A 21633-nucleotide genomic window follows, 5' to 3' on the forward strand; every position below is an offset into this window, starting at 1 on the left:
CAGCAGACATCCCTCCAGGGCAGTGGCTGGGCATATCCCACAACTCCCCCTGTTCCAGAAAGTTCTCCCTTTTTTAGTTATTAATTGGTTCCCTGTTATGACTCCTGCCTCCCTGTTTTCCCCATTTGTTCTGAAAAATTGTACCCTCCCCTCTGCTTGTACCCCATTGGTTGTTTTCGCTTTCCCTGCCTTGCTCCACCCCCCATAAAGGGGCGAGCCCGCATCTTCTCGGCTGCTCTGGTCCCTGGACCCTCCTGCAAATAAACCTGTTGGAACCCATACCAGAAGCCCCTCCCGCCTTCTTTGCCTCCGGGCTAACGCGAGCCTAATCCATCAGCCGCTCGACGTGCTTCCTCTGAGGAGGAGCCAATGCACGCATCTATCTCACGCCTATTCCACTGAGCCGTCCAGCGAGGACGTTGTGGAGGCTAACGCTGCGTCCCCTCTGCCCGAGGGCACGCCAGGGCTTGTGATTACAAGCCCCTGGTTGCGTTAAGGTGCTACTTCTTTGTCTTGCATAATGTATTGAAATAGAATAAAAATACTATAGCGGCCAGGTTGGGGTCTGTGGCTTAGACCCAGGAAGCCGGGACCAATCCAGAGAGAGTGTCCCGCAAGGATCAGTCTTCCAGAAGTCCGTGGCGTTCCCTCGGCTGCCGGAGATGCCTCTGCAGAAAGGGTGCCTGTCTCAGCAGGCTGTGAGCTCTTTAGTGATTTCAGCGAGAGTGACTTCAGCTCTTGTTCTGCGAGGCAAACCCCAGGCTGGACCAGGAGGAGAGAGACGAGAGGCTCTTATAGCAGTTCTGCATGAGGCAGCTTTATTAGTCCACGCCCCTGCGAAGGGGAGGCTAGGGATGAGCTCTCCAAACTCAAAGGGGAAGAGGGCTAGATCTTATAGGGATACAAGGGTGGGTGTGAGAGGGTAGAAGCCAATGGGTTACAAGGAATTTACATAGGGTCTCCCTGAGGATCATGGTTCTTGTTTTCTCTCACCCTCACCGAAGTGCTGCCTTTTCCAAGGGGATTCTGCTGGGAGGTTGTGCAATCTCCTTACCAGCAGGCCTCCCTCCAGGGCAGGGGCTGGGCATACCCCACAAAATACTATCCTTATATTTTAAGGATAGTAACAGTGTCTGTAGGCAGGGCTATGAAATGTGGTTTGAAATAATCATCATTGCACCTACTAAACGACCTGCTTTTTGAATACTTACGTGAACATAAAAGGAAAAAAAAGGACTAAAGTTGGAGCCTGATTCTTGTTTTTCTTCAAATGATAGGAGGTGTTTGTGTTATACACAGCAAACTTTGAGATCATTTTAAGCACTCCAGTGGCTTACAGTTAGGATTTTATTACCCTGTATTTAAAAGTGAGAAAGACAAGGAGTTCAACTATATAAGCCTCTATAAGCATTGCTACCATAAAGTTGTTAAGTACCACTGTGTCTGACCTTATGCTGAAGTCAGTAATGCACCAAACACATCAGTCCTGTGCAGCTACCTGTGTGGAGGGTGTTTGCTAATGCACAAGCTGATACAGAACATGTTGTTATAGCAAAGAGGCTTTGACTTGAGGTGGGGACATAGTTTAATGATGAAGCATTATGTCTCTAGTGAAAGCTGCATGCTTTTCTGCATATGAGGAAGTAAAATGCATGTCAGTAGAAGGGATATAATCTGTGCTGACTCCCTAGGTCCGGGGGAGTTTGGCTCCAAAGCTTAGCATGTTCAGCTGAAATAAAAAGTGTCAAGAGCTTAGGCCTGCAGCTCAAGGTATGAAAGATGTGAGACATGAATGTGCCCTGAGAAAACATTTCCAGAGAGAGAAAGGGGAGGGGGAAGATGGGGGAACAGGTGAGGGAGGAGGGAGAGAGGGACTGAGAGAGAAGTGTCGGATTCAACCCCAATTTTGGCTTCTCTTATTTAACAGGTGTATATTCTGCCAGCACTTACAATGATACCATCTGGTTTTTGTTTATGCATAACTAGCTCAATGAGATGATTATGGCGATTTTTTTTTAAAGCAAATTCAGTATCAAGAAGACATTCTTCAGCCCATGTGGTGATGAATCTGGAAACAGAAAGTCTGTGTTATTCTTGGCTCATATCCATGGTTGTAGGGTCAGGTCATGCAAGGAAGTCCCTCCCTATACCAGAAAGGAAGGAGACGGTCCAGGGATGAAGCATAGAATCATTTAGGTTGGAAAAGACCTTTAAGAACTAGTCCAACTGTTAACATAGCATGCTGCCTTTAATAGATTTAAGACCTTTAATATCTCTTCTTGCATAGTTATGGTTCTGAATAATTTAATAAGGGTAAACAAATTCTCCCTATGTTTGCAGCATCTTCTACATTGCTGTCTGCTGATGACCTATGATTATATAGCTGTGAGAGAGCTGTCAGGAAGTGAGGCGAGCCATTTCTGGTGTTAGCACATAACATAGGACTTTGGAGAGCTCTGACATACTAAAGGAAGTGGTTGGTTATCAGTGGCCCTCATCTCAGAGGTTTCATTGTTTACTGCTGGTATCAGATGTTGTCAGTAATTCCCTCTAAATGTCATGGGTGTGGTTCCAGTGTTGTCCGTCACTCTCAAAGTGTGGCCAGCCTGAGTACTGTGTTGTTGCAGTTGACTGTAAAGAGTGAATGTACCTCGGTGAGTTGCTGTGCCCCAAAGGGCTTCTGGTGCCCAAATGTATTAACTGGCAAAAGGGGAAAAGATGGATTATATTAGAGAGAATGATACTATTGTTACCTTCTTGTTGTGGCACAGTAAGACTCTTGTTGAGGAGTCTGGTTTTGGAACCTTTTTAAGTCTGCCATAAATTCTTTGGGTCCCAGAAATCCAATATTTAGAGAACTGGTGCCAGAGCTGCTCTAAAGAGGCATGTTTTGACATTGTTTTGCTTTTAACTGTGTCAGAAAACGAAATCTTTATTGTGCATATACCACATCTCCTGAAGAGCAGATGGTGCCTTGCAAACTGAGAGCTTGCAGGCTTTCTGTGTGTCTTGCTCTTCTGTCTGTCTTTTTTCCATATACCTTTTGAAAATAAAAAGGAGAAAATAAGTATGTGTATGTTTAGATTTCTGTTAAGAGCACTAAGTCAGTTTGCTGTCTCCACCTTCCACTTTTAAGTGCAAGATGCTGGAAGCCTGTGTTCTGCTTGGAGTTTTGTTGCCTCACAGTGCTATGGAGTTTGGTGCATGTGACCTTCTCCAGGATTGCTCTCCATAAGGGCTTTTTTATCAATGCCAAAGAGTTAAAATTGAAAGCAAATGTTTCACCTGATCTAAAACCACCACCATCTGGTGCTTTAAAACCACAGCAAGCACCTAAAAAGGCTGGGCATATCTATTACATTCCATTTTGCTGCCAAAGCACTGCACAGAAGCATCCCTGTTCTGCACCCCTTCTCAGGGACGCTACTACGGCTGAGGAAGGCATTTCTGCATTGATAGGAAAGGACTAAGTTAGGCTCCAGGTTAATCCATCCCTTTGTTGTCCACTGAGGTGGTGATGTTCTTCAAGGGATGATGCATAAAAGTTACTCAGAGGGAATTAGATAAAACATCTGTGTGATGCAATTGGTGGAGGCCTTCTGCTCCCTCTGTGATAAAAAGTGCCAGTGAGACCAAAATAGCAGTTGCTGTACATGAGTGGCAGTTGGTGGAGGGAGTCCCTCCCAGAGGGAGAGCTGGATGAGCATAGACATGCTCTTTGGTTTCCTCAGCATACTTGGGTGACAAGAAGTGTAGGAATCATGTAACATCAGTTGCTGTTCTTTATAATTTCCTGCTCTGTAGGACTTTGGGAACACTGCCTTTTCCCCCCTCATTTAACACTCAGCTTTGCTGAGGATGATGTTTCTCCTGCTTTGACCAGTGAGTTTGCTTGCCTCGTTGGTTTTTAATTGGCATTATTTGATTACCCATGAAATTGGCCTTTTCCAACCCTTCTGGCTGCTGCTGGAAGGAGAACACTTTCCCATGGGCATGAATCTTGGAGAAAGGCTGCGATCTTCATCTTCAGTTTTTTCTGTTCCCTGAAGGATGTTTCTAAGTGCTCATCAGCTTCTTTGTAGTCTCTTTGCTCATGAAGCGCATGAAGCTTAAGGGAGTGGTTACCCATATAGCCAAATCACATACTCCTTTCTGGAGCTGACCTGTGGAGTCTGGTAGTTGCCTTCTTACATCCCAATGCTTAGTGGCTTTTCTTCTCATGCCAGGCATAAGTGCCCAGCAGCCTACTGCTTTTTGCACCCAACTTCAAAGAAATTAATGTCCAGTTTGTTGTGATGGATAATCCATGTATTGTGCTCTGCTGGGTGGTGCTCTGGCCTCGCGGTACTGTGGTGGGGCACACAAGGGACAGAGGATGCTGTGCCTGAGCACACCTTTGTGTGGTGTAGCCTGTTGCACTGTTTGGGTTTCTCTCTGTTCCAGGCCATGCACTGTCAGGGCGGACTGACAGACTGTGCCCGGCTTTGGGCATTGTTCTTAACTGACTGAGAGATGTGCAAGTTTTCCTGCCTCAAGTGTTTCTTGAAAAATCTTAATTCTTCACCTGGGTCTCTATTAGTATGGTGTTCATCAGCTTCCATTAGCAGTCTCTCTTTGGAGAGACTTCCACTGTTAGCCAAGCTCAAAATCCATTGTCAGTGGCAATTTAGATGGTCTTTTGTACTGTTTTCTGCTTCAATTATTTTCTTTTCCTTCTCAGAGAAGAGAATATGTAAAGATGTAAAGTCAAACACAAATCATACATTTCTAATAGTTATTTTTCATGTAAGATTTCAGAATGCAGTACTGCTATTAGTGATTTTTGTATACTGTGGGAGCCAAAAAAAATACAAGGGGCATAGCTATGTCTATTATATTTAGCTGCTGGATATCTGACTTTATCTGTAAAAACTTTATTGGGGGGAAAAAAGTTAGGGCACTGTCAATCATGTGAGTCCGCCCAGACTTTTCATCTCTGTTAAAAGAGCTACTTTTGCTACAATACTGGGCGGCAGCAGTGGTGGGCAGTGATTTAATTCTAAAACTGAATACAAGCATATAATACTAATTATTACTAGGGTGATGTCAGGCCCATCTGGGGCATCTTGTGCTATGGAGTTATTGAGTCACTATGTTGCTTTGCAGCACCAAGAAGTGCTTGGAGTTAGCAAGAAACTTCTTATTTTTAAGAAGTGCTCTGAAAATGTCTTAGTATATAGCTTAATACTTTTATTTTTAGTACTGAGTCAAAGGGGAAATAGCTTAATTATATTCTAGAACAAATAGAAAGCTGATGAAATTCTGTTATGCTGGAATTTTAGGTTTTTGAACAGAAAAGTTGGAAGACGGTGTTGTCACAGGTACTAAATAGGGAGGATTCACGCCACTGGGGGGATGTTAATTATAACTTTTGGGAGGATGAAAGGGCTGTGAACCAAGTGTATTCTTCCCCCCTCTTCTTTTTTACCTCCTGAAAATGGACTTTGAAAAAGTACATGGGAGGGAGGATTTTGTGATTTGAAATTTTAAGTCCCACTAAAAGAGCTCTGATGTTGAATCGTGCCGCAACTGGGCCAGGAGACACCTCAGAGACAGAGTCAGAGAAGTGGGTATCTGCTTTATTCAGTGCGCCGGGTGTCTGGGGATTGCTCCTCCAAAACACACACACCGGTGCTCCCTACAACACACTATTAAGGGTTAAATTATGAATATTCATCACTTTCCTTGGGACAGGTGTGGTTATACAAATTATTTCTCGGAAGTCATTAATATCATTAGCATACGGGCCACGCATGCGGTGTGTGTCCTGGTAGTCGCACTGAGGAAGGCTCCTCTTCTTCCTCAGGGGTCTTTCTGATGAAGACCAGTAGTCTTCCTCACAGTGCACTTTTCACCTTTCTCCCTGGGCATGCGTAGTCCTTTGAGGAATGATTCAGCAGTCTCTGGGATAATCCTTATCCCCTCTATCTTGACAAGATTAGGGTGAATTCGGCTTCTTAGGTTTTGTAATTAACATCTGCTGTCTGAACTAACATTTGTTGTCTCCCAATAGTTAACTTGTGCTTACATGAGTTAGTTATTGACTGCCCTTTCCTCAATCCCCCCTTTTCTTTGGTTATTTGCAATTCTTTACAAATCTTGCATGTCTTTAAAGTAAGTACCGTTCTCTACCTTATTTCTAAGTTTGTGCTTGTGCCATTGGGCATAAGCATTGCGATTCTAAGTACATAGTATCATACAACAGTAACTACTAATACAAACAATAAGTATCAATGCAATAACACAAATAGCTATTACAAACAATGTTTAAGCCAGGATAAGTTGGGTAACTATGCTGTAAGTTTGTCCCATATCTCTTTAAACCTTCAAGAAGTGTCATGTAAGGTAATTTGATGCAATGTTCGCTTTGGATAAATGATTTTAATAGTTTTCTGGGTATGACTATGAGACCTTTTATCCTAGCCCACCCATCTGTGCTTATTTGTTTCTTGTCTTCTTGTATCCAATTTAAAACATTAGTGTCATATGGTGGGGGTTTTTTCATCCATAAGGATGCTAGAAGGAATTAGAGCTAGGGCTTGGATCTGAACCCCAATGGCTACTGCCTTTGCTGTTTTGTCTGCCATAGCTTTTCCCAGTTCAGGGATGGTGTTACCTTGGGAGTGTCCCTTACAATGCATTATAACCACTTTTGAAGGTTTTAACACTGCTTCTAGTAACTGTACGATTTCAGTAGCATGCTTGATTTCTTTCTTCTGTGAGGTTAATAAACCCCTTTCTTTCCAGATAGCCCCATGAGCGTGTACCACCCTAAAAGCATACCTTGAATCAGTCTAAATGTGGATAGGTTTTCCTTCGGCCAATGCCAAGGCTCAAGTTAGGGCTATTATTTCAGCCTTTTGAGCTGATGTCCCCACAGGTAACAGATTTGCCTCAATGACAGCGTCTGTGGTTGTAACTGCATACCCAGCGAGCCGCTTACCATCCTTGACATAACTGCTCCCATTGGTGAACCAGTTTTCTGCATTTTCTAGTGGAGAGTCCTTTAGGTCTGGGTGGCTGGAGTAAACTGCCTCCATGGTTTCGATGCAGTCGTGCTGTACGGGCTCTTCAGTAGCCTTGCCCTGGAGGTAAGCTGCTGGATTTTAGTTACTTGGATACTCACATCCTCCGATTCTGCTAGGACAGCCTGGTATTTAAGAAAGCGAGATGGGGTTAATCAGTGATTTCCTTTCTGTGCGAGTACTGCTGACACTGTGTGAGAGATAAAAACAGTTACCTGCTGTCCCAGTGTGAACTTGTGAGCTTCTTCTATGTTCAGGATCACAGCTGCCACTGCACGCAGGCAGGCGGGCTCTCCTTGGCTGACCACATCCAGCTGCTTGGAGAAATAAGCCACTGGCCTTCTATACGGTCCCAGCTTTTGTGCCAAAAGTCCCAGTGCCAGTCCTTGCCTTTCATGTGAGAACAACAGAAAAGGTTTAGTGACATCTGGTATGCCCAATGCCGGAGCTTGCGTTAACTCAATGTATGCATTTAAGTAGCTGTTTCTGTTCTTCTTGCTAAGGAACACCCTGCCCTACCCGCTGGATTGCCACTCCCACTGAGTACCATTAGGGAAACTTCTGTCTGGTTTCTGTTCTCATGATGAATTATTCTTTGAGGAGCTCAAGGACATTTCCAGGTCAACTGCCCTTGTATTCATGGGGAAATTCTACTTGCCAGGAATCAACTGGGAACATCACACAGCTGGTACAACCCAGGCCAGAAGATTCCTAAAACACCTGGAAAACAACTTTATGGAAAAGGTCCTAAAGGAGCTGACTCAGAAAGATGCTCTTTTTGATCTGTCACTTCTCAACAGAGGATCTTGTGAGTGAAGAGGAGATTGGGGCCGTCTTGGCTGCAGCGACCACAGAGCCATTGAGTTTAAAATCTTGGATGACAGGAGGAAAAGTGCCAGCAAAACCTCAACTCCAGCCATGAGGAGAGCAGAACTCAGGCTGCTCAGGGAATTAGTAAGTAAGGTCCCCTGGAAAAATGTTTGTGCAGATGCTGGCGTCCATCAGTGCTGGCGCCTGTTAAACATTCCCTCCTAAGGGCACAGCTACAGCAATTCCCAAATGTCAGAAGTCAAGAAGGTGAGGCAGAAGACCAGCTTGGCTGAACAGTGATCTCCTCTTGAAAATAAGGCAAAAAAGGAAGGTGTGTGCCCAGTGGAAGCCAAGTCAGATGACATGGGAAGAACACAAATATGCTGCTCCTCACTGTAGCAAGAAAATTAATGCGGCCAAAGCTCAACTGGAGTTGAAGCTGCCAGAATTGTGGCAGACACTACAAAGAGTTTTTTCAAATACATTAATAGTGAAAGGCAGTGTAAAAATAACACTGGCCTGTTGCAGGATGAGGATGGTCACATTACAAACAGGGACATGGACAAGGCAGAGCTGTTTAAAACATTCTTTACCTCTGTCTTCAACACAGATGATGGACCAGTATTACTGTAGCCCTAGGGTATTTTACTGTGTCCCGCAGCCGTAGGGAGGAGGAGAGAAGAGCCAGCAGGCAGGAATTGTGCAGCAAGATTGATTAATTTAATTATTTTACAAACTCTTTTATAGACTTTTTTCTTCATAGTCTAATTGGACAAAGGACCAGCAACCCCTTGGGGGTGATTGGCTAAAATCCTAAAACATCCATTGTCAAAATATTTTTCTACTATACCATAAACAAGACTTTCCAAGGTTGCAGGTGGCTTGGTTGTTTACATAACTCTGCTACCTCTTCTGTGAGAGAGAAAAGTCTCTCACGGACTTAGAAAATAGCAAGAAAATCCTTGCTAGCAGCATTCTTGTATCTACAATTCCCCCTTTTTGTTTGATAACAACTCTACTATTAATCCTAAATAGAAATTTACATCAGTTATTAATTCTAAATATGTCCTTAAGGCTTTAACTATCTGACTCCATAACAAGAAATTTAAAGTTCAGTTTCTGCTGGTGGAAGGACCATCCCAGTCTCTGCTTGTAGAAGGACCATCTGCCTGATGGTTGACATCTTGGTCATCATCAGAAGAGTCATTAGGCGGATGATCTACATTCTGGTCGCCATTTGGATGGTTGGCGTTCTGGTCATCATTTGGAGGTTGCCTGTTCTGCCTCTGGTGCCATAGGTCAGGGCGAACGCATTTTGAAGGTAGCCACCGTACCCCAGTATCTGTGGAAACGCAAGCATACCCACGACCCCAAACGGTAAGCTCATGAGGGCCTTCCCACTGGTTAGTGAGTAAATTCCGTATCCAGACTTTTGCCTGGGGCCGTTGTGTCTCGCCTGCAGACTGCAATGAGAGAAAATGATTCAGAATAACAGGATTATTTGAATTTTGTGGTACTGTAAGGCGACTGATTGTATACAAAGCTTTTGCTAGTCAGCTCTGTGGGGTTTCTCCATGCATTCCCCTTTTCTGTTTGTCCAAAACATGCTTCAAAGTACCATGAGCGCGTTCGACAATGGCTTGGCCAGTAGGAGAATGTGGGATACCGAAGGTATGGTCTACACCCCATAGGTGTAAAAACTGCTGCGTCTTCTCCGAGGTGTAGGCAGGACCATTATCGGTTTCCACAGTAGCTGGCACGCCCAGGACTGAGAAAGCCAATTTCCAATGGGCAATGATATCACAGCCCTTTTTTCCAGTGTGAGCAGTAGCCCACATAGCCGAGGAGAAAGTGTCAATAGACACGTGCACATATTTCAGCTGACCAAATTCTGGGATGTGAGTTACATCCGTTTGCCAAATCTGCAAGGCTTTTAGCCCTCTGGGGTTTACCCCGGCTGGCAAAGGCGTGGCGAGTCCGTGACAGTCAGCACAAGCGCTGACAATGTTGCGCGCCTCGGTTGGCGTTAAATGAAACTGCTTCTGCAGGGTATGTGCACTTTGATGGAAGAAACCGTGCGATGCCTTGGCTTGTGCAATTTTGTCAGGCTGAGGCCCTACCCACGCAGGGTTGGCCAGCATGTCAGCCCTGGCATTGCCTTCTGTTAGAAAACCTGGTAAATTGGTGTGGTTTTGAATGTGCAGAATGTAATATGGATGCACTCGAGCCTGAATTGCAGACCACAAGGTTTGCAATAGTGAAAACAGAGCCGCATTGTTCACCTCCTTCAGAAGTGAACAATCTAAGCGTTGGGTGATATCTGCTACATAAGCAGAGTCAGTAACCAAATTCAAAGGTTCCTGTGGGAATCATTGAAAAACCGTGGTAACAGCCCTTAATTCAACTAACTGAGCAGAGCCTGACTTGTGTTCCTTCAGCACCTGCCATTCCAATCCCTCCTTCCAGGTAACGATGGTTTTCCCAGTTTTCCCTGAACCATCCGTAAAGATGGTGGGTCCTTGCACCGGCACTTGACTATTTCTTGGCCGCAAGGAAAGTATGGTCGATTTTGCCAGCTGCAGTAATTTATGGCTGGGCAGATGGTAAGTGATCTGCCATGAAAAGTTTTGCAGCATGCTTTGCAAAGGAGCACTATGGATAAGGCTCCACTCAAAGTATTCGTTTGAGATCGGAATGACAATTACTGCAGGATCCGCAGCCATCAGTTGCAAACACCGTTGACAGCATTTGAATATCAGAGAAGCGACCAATTCAAACACTGTGGGCACAGTCCTTTTCGGCTGGTGAGGCAAAAAGACCCATTCTAGGATATGCAAAGGATCAGGCCATCGTGCATTCCACTGGCCAATGATACCTTGTCTTGGTTTGAAAGACAGGTGTCTGCTAAGGAAGGCAAGAGCCTCCCTTGGAATGGCAGAGGTGACCCCCCTTCCCTCCGAGTTATTATAATTTTGAAATCAAGGGGCTTTTAGGCAAAGACATGGGAAATAGGAATAACAGTTCTTTACTATTATATATCTATATGTGTATAACAACAAACAAACAACAATATCTATGGCAGTAACAGCAAACAGAACCACAAACCCAGTCCCAGCCTTCTCGGCTGTCAGGCCCTTTCCTCTTGGGTGCAGTTCTGCTCGCAGCCAGCAGGGGCACTGGCGGCTCCCGGTGAGCAGGGCAGGTGCGATGGTTCCCCCGCGGCTGCAGGGGGCGCTCCGGAGCGATCTCGGGGAGCACGTGGCACTGGTGGCCTGGGATCCTGGGAAGAGATGGAACAAAGGCTTCACACACCCCCTGGGCAGCCGATCCCGGTGTCCAACCGGACCCTCAGGAACGGCAGGGCCGAGCACAAATCCTGGGTGGCAGACGAGATGTATCCAGACTGCAGAGCTGTGGTGGGAACCCCCCAGAGGTCTGGGCAGGCAGGGTGAGCATGGCTACAATGTAGCGAAGGCTCGAAGCAATGGCGGGGCAGGATGGCCACAGCCCAGCTCCCAGCAGGGCAGGGAAGGCAGGCTTGGAATCCTGGGGTTTCTCTGGCAGAAGGAAAAAGCAGCCGACAAAACAGCCTCCCTCTCTGTCCAAACGCCGGGGACTGACTGTCCATACACCCAGGTGAAACAAAAGAGTAGCCAGATGCACCCCACCCTCAGTGGCTAGGTCTTTTGTTTTTTCTGAGGTACCCAGCAATTTGTCCCCCTAGCAACACGTATGGGGAAAATTCCTTTAATAGAAAAAAACCAAACCAGGACAACTCCTAAAACCCCAACTTACCTGTAGGATGGAGGTCTGGAATAGTAATGTAAACAGTGATAGCAATGGACCAGTAGATCCACTCAATAAACCTGACAAGTGGAAACAGCCCGTTGGACTTCTTGCAGCACTCATTGCGCTTCTGGAGTCAACTCCCAAGGTGAATTCAGATCGGGATCCCCTTTTAATGTATTAAAAAGCGGGGAAAGTTGCTTTGTGGTTAGACCTAAATAAGGTCGTAACCAATTGATGACACCCAGCAGTTTCTGAGCATCATTCAAGGTTTTAATCAAATCCGGGAATTGCACCTCTTGGTGTTGGATAGGTTGGTCCAAAATTTTCACTCCTAAATATTTCCAAGGAGGATGCTGTTGAACTTTCTCCGGAGCTACCTCTAATCCATAGGCATGCAGAGCAGCGAGCAGCTGAGGCTGTATTCTCAGCAGCTCGTCCCGAGTGGACGCTGCCACCAGGATATCATCCATGTAATGGTAGCAGCGTGCATCAGGAAACTGCTTGCAAACTCCAGCTAAGGCTTGGGCAGATTATTGGCTGTTATATTGACAGATAATTGGGCTGTTCCTCATTCCTTGAGGGAGGACCTTCCATTGGTATCTCTTAGCAGGTTCAGCATTGTTAATGGCAGGCACAGTAAAGGCAAACTTTGGTTTGTCATCAGGATATAAAGGAATTGTGAAAAAACAATCCTTCAAATCAATGATCAGGATGTCCTACCCCATAGGAATCATGGCAGGAGAGGGCATACCAGGCTGCAATACCCCCATACCTTCCATTACTGCATTAACTTTCTGGAGGTCCTGCAATAATCTCCATTTCCCTGATTTCTTCTTAATTACGAAAACAGGAGTGTTCCAGGGGCTAGTAGAAGGTTCAAGGTGCCCCTGTTCCTGAACCAGCTGATGAAGGGTGTCTAACTTCTCTTTCGGTGGGGGCCACTGCGGCTCAAAGATTGGTGTGTTAGTCAACCACCGCAAAGGCAGTGTAGGATACTGTGTGCCCTCACGCACAGTGACCCCTGCTAAAAATTTGTCCCAATCTGTACCCCGCAAGCTGCCAACACATCCGGTCCCCGAAGGTTAAGGGAAGTGGTAGTAACATAAGGCCTAATTGTAGCTGTGTGCCCCTCTGAGTCCTTCACCATCACAGGCCGTTCGCTTAAATAGCTCTGTGTGGTTCCTCCTAATCCTGCGATGGCTGATCCCACCGGGGATAAAGGCCATGAGGGAGGCCACGCAGAGAAGGAGATGATGGTTACATCAGCACCCGTATCAATCAAACCTCGAAGCTGAGTCCGGGATGGACAGGCGTTCGGCAGGATCAGGGTACATGTCATCTGTGGCCTTTGGTCAGAGATGTCTGCAGTCCAGAAGGCCTGCGGAAGTCCCGTAGATCCACTGCCGTTATCTTCGTGAGTTTGTTGTTTTTTCCTGGGGACACAAGATTTAAAAAGCACTAATTTAGCAAGGCAGGTCTTTTTCAGGAATAGTTACAGGGGTTTTTTGCGTGGAGACCATAGTGCAAATCTGACCTTTAAAGTCAGCATCTGTAACTCCTGAGTGCACTAAGATTCCTTGATGGGCAACGACAGGTTTTCCCACCAGCATTGCATGGGATCCCTGGGCTAAGGGTCCATATGCATCCAAGGGAGCTTTATAAATACTGCTAGAGTCTAAGACGATTGCGGCTGCGGTGTGGATGTCAAAACAGTCTGATCCCTGGGTGCTGTCCCTAGGGTGGCTGGGTAGGCCTGTGCCTGTACCTGTGCCACTCTCTGGGGGAGCGACTGCATCGGAGAGCAATTCCCCCTCCTTGCACCCCGGCGGAAGTTTCCCGGCAACGGCCGACCATTGGCATGAGTCTGGGATCTACAATAGTCCAAGCAAAGCCCTGGTCTGCCGCACCTCTTGCACTGGGGGATTGGTGTGTTCTCTTTTTGGCTCGGCTTAGGCCGCTTCTGTTTTTTCGCCTGTTTTGGTTGTTTTGGTTCACGACCAGAAGATGCGTGAACAGGCTGCAGGAACGCAGCCAAAGCAGGCCTTCTCTGGTTCCCAGATCCCACCTTAGCGCAGGCTTTGACCATGTCTGTTACCTCAGGGTCTCCTGGCCAGGCATCTATGATTTTTCTGCACTCTTCATTTGCATTATCTCTCACTAACTGCCTTAACAACATCTGCCTTAACCCGTCATCCTCAACCTGCTTCTCGAGAGAAGCAGCGACTTTCTCTACAAAAGAAAGGAATGACTCTGATTTCCCTTGAACTATTTCAGTATATTGCTTTCTGGGTGCAGACAACTCTATGGTTTTCAACAGGGCAGCCATGCCGACCTGTTGAGCTTGCTGCAGGACGCTAGAGGAAAAAATACCCTGTAGGCTGGGATCAGAGAAGGGACCGGTCCCCATAAGAGCATCCATTCCTGTTGTCTGTCTAGGATCGGCAGCTGGGAGCTGCATATTCTCTAATGCAGCCTTGTCAGCCAGCTTTCTCCAGGTTTTCTCAAAACCTGTAAATTGTACAGGTTGCAATAGAATTTGACCTAAGTGTCTGATATCAAATGGAGAAAGCAAATCTGTATTTATCACCCTTATTATCTGCATAACCTCAGCAGAACCTAGCCCATGTTGTGCCACCTTGGATTGCAGATCCTGGGCAACCTTCCAAGCAATCACCTCATGCTTGTCATGCTCCCCTGAATTTGGGAGAGCCTTATACACTGGGAAAGCTTGGATCTTCCCTTTTGGGGAGTCACTACCATCCTGAACTTCTGGCACAGCCTGTGGATGGAGTGTAACAGCTCCCCAGTTACCCCCAGAATCCTCAAATCTATTTGGCATTCCAAGTGTTTCCAATAATTTCCAATCTCCCTCCTCCAATGCTCGCATCTTAACTGACTCTAAGAAGCGACTGTAGTGGGTCGGATGCGCTGTTACCATGCAGTCCTGAAAGGTCCAGGGGCGAGACTGGAGCAGCCTTTTCTTTCGCCGCCTGGCTATGGCAGCTTTATGCCCCAGCGCCAGAACCTCATCTGCCTCACTTCCCGATGAGGAATCATCAGGCAAAGGCAACTCTGAGACACTGGGAGTGAACAGAGGTGGGCGGGGAGGGGCACATTGGCTAGGTTGGCTAGAGGCAGAACAGACAGCACAGACTACAGCTGGCTGCGCTGCAGTTTGAACAGCAGCCTCTTTATGGGATGCCGTCTTGGCTGGTCCTGACCGAACTGGTACTGGGGCTGCTGCAGCTGTCTCTGGGGCTGCAGCTGCGCCCGGCGCTGCGCTCGTCTTTTCCACCGCGCCAGCACCCGGTGCCGCCGCTGGCCCTTGCTCGGCAGCTGTGTTTGGCACTGCCGCCAGCCATGGCGCGGCCACCGCCGCCGCCGATTCTGGGTTTTCCCGTGGCAGCATTACTTCCGGGTTCACTGCTGGCCACGCTGCTTCCTGGTTTGGAGCCACGGCTCCTGCGGGTGGTGCGGGCGGAGTGGGCAGCGTGGCCCCGGCGCACCCCGCATGGCGGGGTGCTTCTGTTATCTGCAGCAGCTACTTTTGCGAGCTGAGCAGTTCCTCCAGCTTCCGTGATATGTTCGGTAACTCTGTCAGCAAAGGCAGATACTCTATTAAAAGGTCGATGGCTCGGTTCTGCAGCTGTGCAGAACAGTCCAGCGCCATAGAGGACAATGGACCACACCCAGGCAGTCTTGGTGCAGGCACGCCTGGAGCTGTGCCAGCCAAGAAGGTAGATCTGGGCGTTCCTGGCGCAGCCGATGCATGCGCAGTTGGGCTAGGAGCTGCCACGGTCCAATTCGCTAAACCGCTAATTCGCGGCCCTGGATAAGCTGTGGCCGCTGCGAGCCGAGCGGCAAGGCAGGCTGTGTGGCTTCCCGCTGCCCTGACACCCCCGCCTCTGCCAGCACGGGGTCCCTGGGGGCCGCGGAGTCCTGCAACTCTGCAGGCTGAAACGGCGTAGGATCTGCCCGTGAAGCCGGGGGTTTTTTTTGGATCCAGCACCACACGCCCCTGAAGCCCGGTCAGCGGGGTCCTGTTCGGATATCCCTCCGTCACTCATCACTGAAATAGGCGAGCCAGCTCTGCTGCCACAGTCAAGGTCTGTCAGCAGCATAAATAATGAACGCCAAGTTCAGAATAATTCTAACGCTGCTGGGTCCCCAGACAGGAGCTCGTGCTGGACAGCACAGCCAAGTTCCTGCCATAAGACGAAGTCCAGGGCAGTGTCTCTGTCCATAGGAATCCCTTGCAAGGCAGCCCAAGTTAATAATTCCCGAAGTGAGTTTTCAGGAATGGAGATGTGCATTATACTGAAAACACCTTTCCAGACCGTTACCACAGCGTACGTTTGTGAGCCACTGTTCGCCATTTTCTCAGTCATGTCGGACCTCCTGGTCCTGGGCGGGGAAGGGGAACAGTGTACCTCTAGAGAAATTCGGCTTGGCTCGCAGCAGCAGGACACTTCGCAGAGTGCAGATCATGTTGGGTGCACCAAATATTAAAAAATAAAAAAAATGCCCTAAGGTATATCACTGTGTCCCGCAGCCGTAGGGAGGAGGAGAGAAGAGCCAGCAGGCAGGAATTGTGCAGCAAAATTGATTAATTTAATTATTTTACAAACTCTTTTATAGACTTTTTTCTTCATAGTCTAATTGGACAAAGGATCAGCCACCCCTTGGGGGTGATTGGCTAAAATCCTAAAACATCCATTGTCAAAATATTTTTCTACTATACCATAAACAAGACTTTCCAAGGTTGCAGGTGGCTTGGTTGTTTACATAACTCTGCTACCTCTTCTGTGAGAGAGAAAAGTCTCTCACGGACTTAGAAAATAGCAAGAAAATCCTTGCTAGCAGCATTCTTGTATCTACAGACCAAGGGGGTCCCAGTGCCCTGAGCTGGAGGACCATGGCTATGAGAATGATCAACTCCCAGGTGTGTTGCTGTTATTCCCAAAGAACGGCGGAATCACAACACAAGTTCAGGCTGCAAGGTATGGCCAAAGCAAGCTAAGACCTCATTTAATGAATAGCTTATCTTTTATAGTGTAGTTTGCAATAAAGAAATTACATGATTGGCTTATTCACTCACCACCTCTCAAGGTGATAGGCTGAGCAGTAAGACAACCATTTCCAAATATTATTCTCACAAGACTGAAAACAATTCTAATGTTCTCACAACAACTTGCAGGTGTAGAAATGATTTACATTCTTACAAACTGTTGTCCATCCAGTTTTCATGAGAACAAAAGCTTTCACAGAGAAGCTGTGAGAAGCTGGATTTCTCTGTTTCTCAGCTAAAGCATGAGAAAGGAAAAACTTCAAAAATGCTACAGAGCTGGGAAATTTTTCTGATCCTGCCTTTTAGCATCCACACAGGTGACCCTGAAAATGTGCAGGATCTGCTGCTCCAGCTGAACCCCTACAAATCTATGGGCTTGATGGGATTCATATGAGAATCCTCAAAGAGCTGCTGATGTCATCACAAAGCCTCTCTTGATGATTTTTGAACAGCCTTGGGAATCCAGAGAGGTCCCAGCTGGTGAATGTTGTCCTGATTTTCAGGTAGGGCAAGAAGGAGGATCCAAGAAACTACAGGCCTTTCAGTCTCATTTCAGTGCCTGGTAAAGCTATGGAGAAGATTATTCTGGGAGGTGTTGAAAAATGCCTGAAAGACAACGTTGGTCACAGCCAGCATAGCTTCATGAGGGGAAAGTCCTGCTGGTGGAACCTGATTTCCTCTTATGAAAAGATGACCTACCTTGATCAAGGCTGATCAAGGGAAGCCAGCAGATATAATTATTTTGGACTTCAGCAAAGCTTTTGATACTGTCTGCCACAGGATCCTTCTGGACAAAATGCCCATCCCACAGCCAGATAAACACGTCATGTGATGGGTGAGCAACTGGCTCATGGGTCGCACACAAAGGGTGACAGAGATTGGGGTGACATCGAGCTGGTGGTGACTAGTGGGGTTCTGCAGGGCTTCATCCTCCACCCTGTGCTCTTCAACATCTTCATAGATGATTTGGATGCAGCACTGGAAGGGATACTAAGTTTTCTGACCACAGAAAACTGGGAGGAGTTGTTGACTCCCTGGAAGGCAGGGAGGCCTTGCAGAGAGACCTGGAAAAATCAGAGGGCTGGGCCATCACCAACCACATGAAGTTCAAGAAAGGAAAGTGCTGAATTCTGCACCTGGAATGGGGCAGCCCTGTATGTTCAGGCAGACTGGGGCATGAGGTGCTGGAGAGCAGTGCCATGGAAAGGGACCTGGGGCTCCTGGTCAACAGAAAGTTGAACAGCTGTGCCCTGGAGCCAGGTGGGACATCTGTGTCCTGGGGGGCATCAGGCCCAGCGTCACTGGCCAGGCCAGGGAGGGGATTGTCCCACTCTGCTCTGCACCGGTGCGGCCCAACCTCGAGTGCTGGGGGCAGTTTTGGTCACTGCAATATAAGAAAGACATTAAACTATTAGAGAGTGTCCAAAGGAGGGCAATGAAGATGGTGAAGGGCCTTGAGGAGAAGCCATATGAGGAGTGGCTGAAGGCACTTGGTCTGTTCAGCTGGAGGAGACTGAGGGAAGACACCACAGTTACAACTTCCTCATGAGGGAAAGAGGAGGGGCAGACACTGATCTCTGCTTTGTGGTGACCAGTGACAGGACTCAAGCGAATGGCCTGAAGCTGTGTCAGGGGAGGTTTAGGTTGGATATCAGAAAAAGGTTCTTCTCCCAGAGGGTAGTTGGGTACTGGAACAGGGTCCCCAGGGAAGTGGTCAGAGCACCCAGCCTGACAGAGATCAAGAAGTATTTGGACAATGCTCTCAATCACATGATGTGACTCTTGGGGATGGTACTGTGCAGGGCCAGGAGTTGGACTTAATGATCCTTGTGGGTCCCTTCCAACTCAGCATATTCTGTGAGTGCTGGGTGTTACACTGTTAAAAGGGAGACTGCTGAGCTGATGCTCCCCTGTCCAGCCTGGCAAAAGTTCTTAATGGGGCTTCTGCTGTCAAACCAGGGAACACTTGGGTTTTCAGCCTGTGCATGTGCTGAAATTCATGTCTCTCTGCCTCAGACTCAAGCAGAACTGTGTCAATATGCTGATGCTGTTAATCACATATCTGAACTGCAGTGTCAAACCCCTCCTGCACTACTCTTGCAGACTGGGTAAGGCATAAAACCCTGCCATAAGGCCCTTTAGTGTTGAGAAATGGTTAAAGGATCAGGGGCATGGATCATTGGAAAAGCTGTGGGAAACAGAACTTTAAAAGAGCTGTACAAGCAAATGCCTACATGAGAAAAAGCCTGCGTGAGAAACAGGCCTGAGAACAAAAAAGAAGTTTTAAGGATGTAGTACTGTGCTTACAAGATGTACTGACCATGAGGTAGGAGGTAGAACTCCGATTTCTCAAGCTGTAACATTAATGTATCTAATACAGGCAGGAGCTTGCCAATGTAGTCTTTTACCTAACACCAATCAAGCAGAAACAAGAAAGTGTTCTCATAATTGTAAGCCAATCAAGAACTGACAAGCATATATACTAATACTATATAAAGTGCCTCTAGATTACCAATAAACGAAGCTTGCATTATCAATCACGTTGATTGTTTGCATGTCTTCCCTCGCCTAAGTCAGCGTCACTTCAGTAGCTGCTACTTTTCAAGAGAGGTTTAAATGTCTAACTTTCTCCCAACCATGGTTTCATTTGTATTGTGTGCTGGAATTTTCTTACGGTGCTGCTGCTTGGTGATACTAGTGGGACTGGTTTTGGAGACAACTGTAGAAATCCATAGTGGCAAAAATAGATGCCATCTTTTGTCTCCTTTCCAGAATCAGCTACTCCTGAGTCCCTCTGTGATAAATCTTTGCCCTGCTCTGCTTCTTCAGTATCTCCCATGTCAGAGATTTCAAGGCTTGCTCAGGAAGCCTAACCCCCCAGTACTGCCCTGGCCTTACTTTTTAAAAGTTTCACTTCTTACCTGACTTAGATTTTCTTTGCACCAGTTGAAGTGGGTTATCTCTGTCCCTATCCACAAGGACACTGAACAGATTATTCCTTGCCTTTGTGCAGCAACCTTTTTTGTATTCTGTCCTTTTGTTCCTCTTTTACCTCCTTTTCTTGGGGCTAAGCAGTGCCAAATTATCCAATCTCCACTCCTATGTGATCTTTTAAACACCTCCAAAGGGAAAAAGTACATTTCAGTTGAAATATTTCAAATAATATTTCATGTATAGCTTATTTTAAAAAAAGTTCTGTACAAACTTATCTTTGCATAGTGGCATTTTGTCAATTATACTTGCAGGGAAGATTTATCTGCAGTATTTTTGTATGTATTTTTTATTTAGCATCAAATTGCAAAATGATTTGAAGTTTCATGGGCAGGATACACTTTGAAAATCCATTATGGAAACTTATAACTCAGGTGGTGTCATTAAATCCACTTATCCACCAGGTAGTCCAAAGAACCGTGACGGTCGTCAGCCACTTCTGCAGTGCTTGCTTTATCCTGCATTTCAAATTACTTTTTAAAAGGCTGGCTTATTAACACAACCCATGAAACTTCTATGTGTTGCAGGGGTAGTGATCTTCCTAAAAATATTTTTGCCTTGTTGTGCTGCAGGAGTAGGAACTTGGCATGAAGTTTAGAGCAGTTTGGATTAAGGGTTTGGAAAGGGGTAAAGAAAGTTTTAGTTAGTCTTAGAGAAATAACTCAAATACATGTAGGGAAAACGTTGAGGAGATGCTCTTACAGCTGTTAGTCCCCACTGCCTTTGGTCCTCCATCTGTGTGTCACAGAGGGACTCCCACCCCTCCTGCTGTTGTGATCGGGGTCACACACCTGAATCTTTGCCAGTGCTGCTTCCATAAGTAACTCCTAATTATGTAATGCTTGATTTGGTTATTTTTTTGATAATGAAATACTTTATTCTGCCTTCCTGGATGGAATTGTCTCTTGCAGTTCCATTATACAGCTTTATTCAAATAACTTGCATTATGTGGAAGCCCAGAAATTGTGGGGTTTTTCTACCTCATTTCTCAAACCCTTTATTATCAATGTCTTAATTTTCAGACTATTCCAATGCTGATTATAAATACATTTGGAAAGGCTAATGTTCAGAAATAATGAGATTTTCTTCATTTATAGCCATGACCAGGAGACTGTGTAATAATAATGGCTCCTGCTGTAATAAAACATTCATTTGAATGTTTGAGGGCCTTTGTAGTTCAAGGTTAAAGATGCTAAGATAAGTCAAACTAGATTTAGTAGTTTTTAGCACTATATAGAAGATGTTCTTGCAGTTTGGGAAACCAGTTGTTTCAAAGTATTATGTCTTTTTTAGTTAGCTGATGAGATGGACCAATTTAATTTCTATTTATGCCTCAACATGTGTTATATATGAGATGAAAAATTACTCTAGGGGTTGCACAGGTGATGAAGGGGAGCCCTCTCCCCGGGGAGGCTTCACCTGACAGCCAATCAGGGCAGAGAAAGCTTCCACGATCGGGCTGCAAGCGACTCCCCACTTGCTGGTGGGGCAGATGCCTGGATGCCCTGGAAAAAATGCCCGGGAAATCAGGCTATGGGAGGAGCCTTAGCACATTAAAGCAGTTAACTGTGTCACAAACGGGCACCATTTTGCTTTGGGTTTCTTAGAGGGAGTGGGGGCTTGCCCAGAGGGCCAGGTTGGCCCTCCTCCCCCCCTTGCCTTTTCCTCCCTGCGGTCCTGCTTTCCTGTCCTGCCCTGCTTCGCTGCTTCCCCGAGGCAGCTCATCCCTGCGACAACCTAGTGCTCCGCTGTTTTCCCAACGAAGCAGACGCTGCCTGCACGCAGCCAGCAGCTGTTGCCGCTGCCGTGCTTCCCACGTTTCCCGCAGCCTGCAGCAGCTAGCCTGCAGCCGTCATTCGCCGACGCCGGAGACACACTGCTGCCACCGCTTGGAAACCGCGCTCGGACGTC

General features: G+C 46.7%; 1 long non-coding RNA gene across 1 annotated transcript; it reads right to left on the reverse strand.

Annotated features, from left to right (window-relative positions):
- Positions 1 to 10673: 10673 nt before the first annotated feature.
- LOC125329725 lies at positions 10674 to 11718 on the reverse strand. The gene is made up of 2 exons (XR_007205243.1): positions 11670 to 11718; positions 10674 to 10749 (listed from the first exon to the last, which is right to left on the reverse strand). It is a non-coding gene; the product is annotated as an uncharacterized LOC125329725 (long non-coding RNA).
- Between the last annotated feature and the right edge of the window lie 9915 nt (positions 11719 to 21633).

This window comes from Corvus hawaiiensis, chromosome 8 (genome assembly GCF_020740725.1).
Source record: "Corvus hawaiiensis isolate bCorHaw1 chromosome 8, bCorHaw1.pri.cur, whole genome shotgun sequence".
Lineage (NCBI taxonomy): Eukaryota > Metazoa > Chordata > Aves > Passeriformes > Corvidae > Corvus > Corvus hawaiiensis.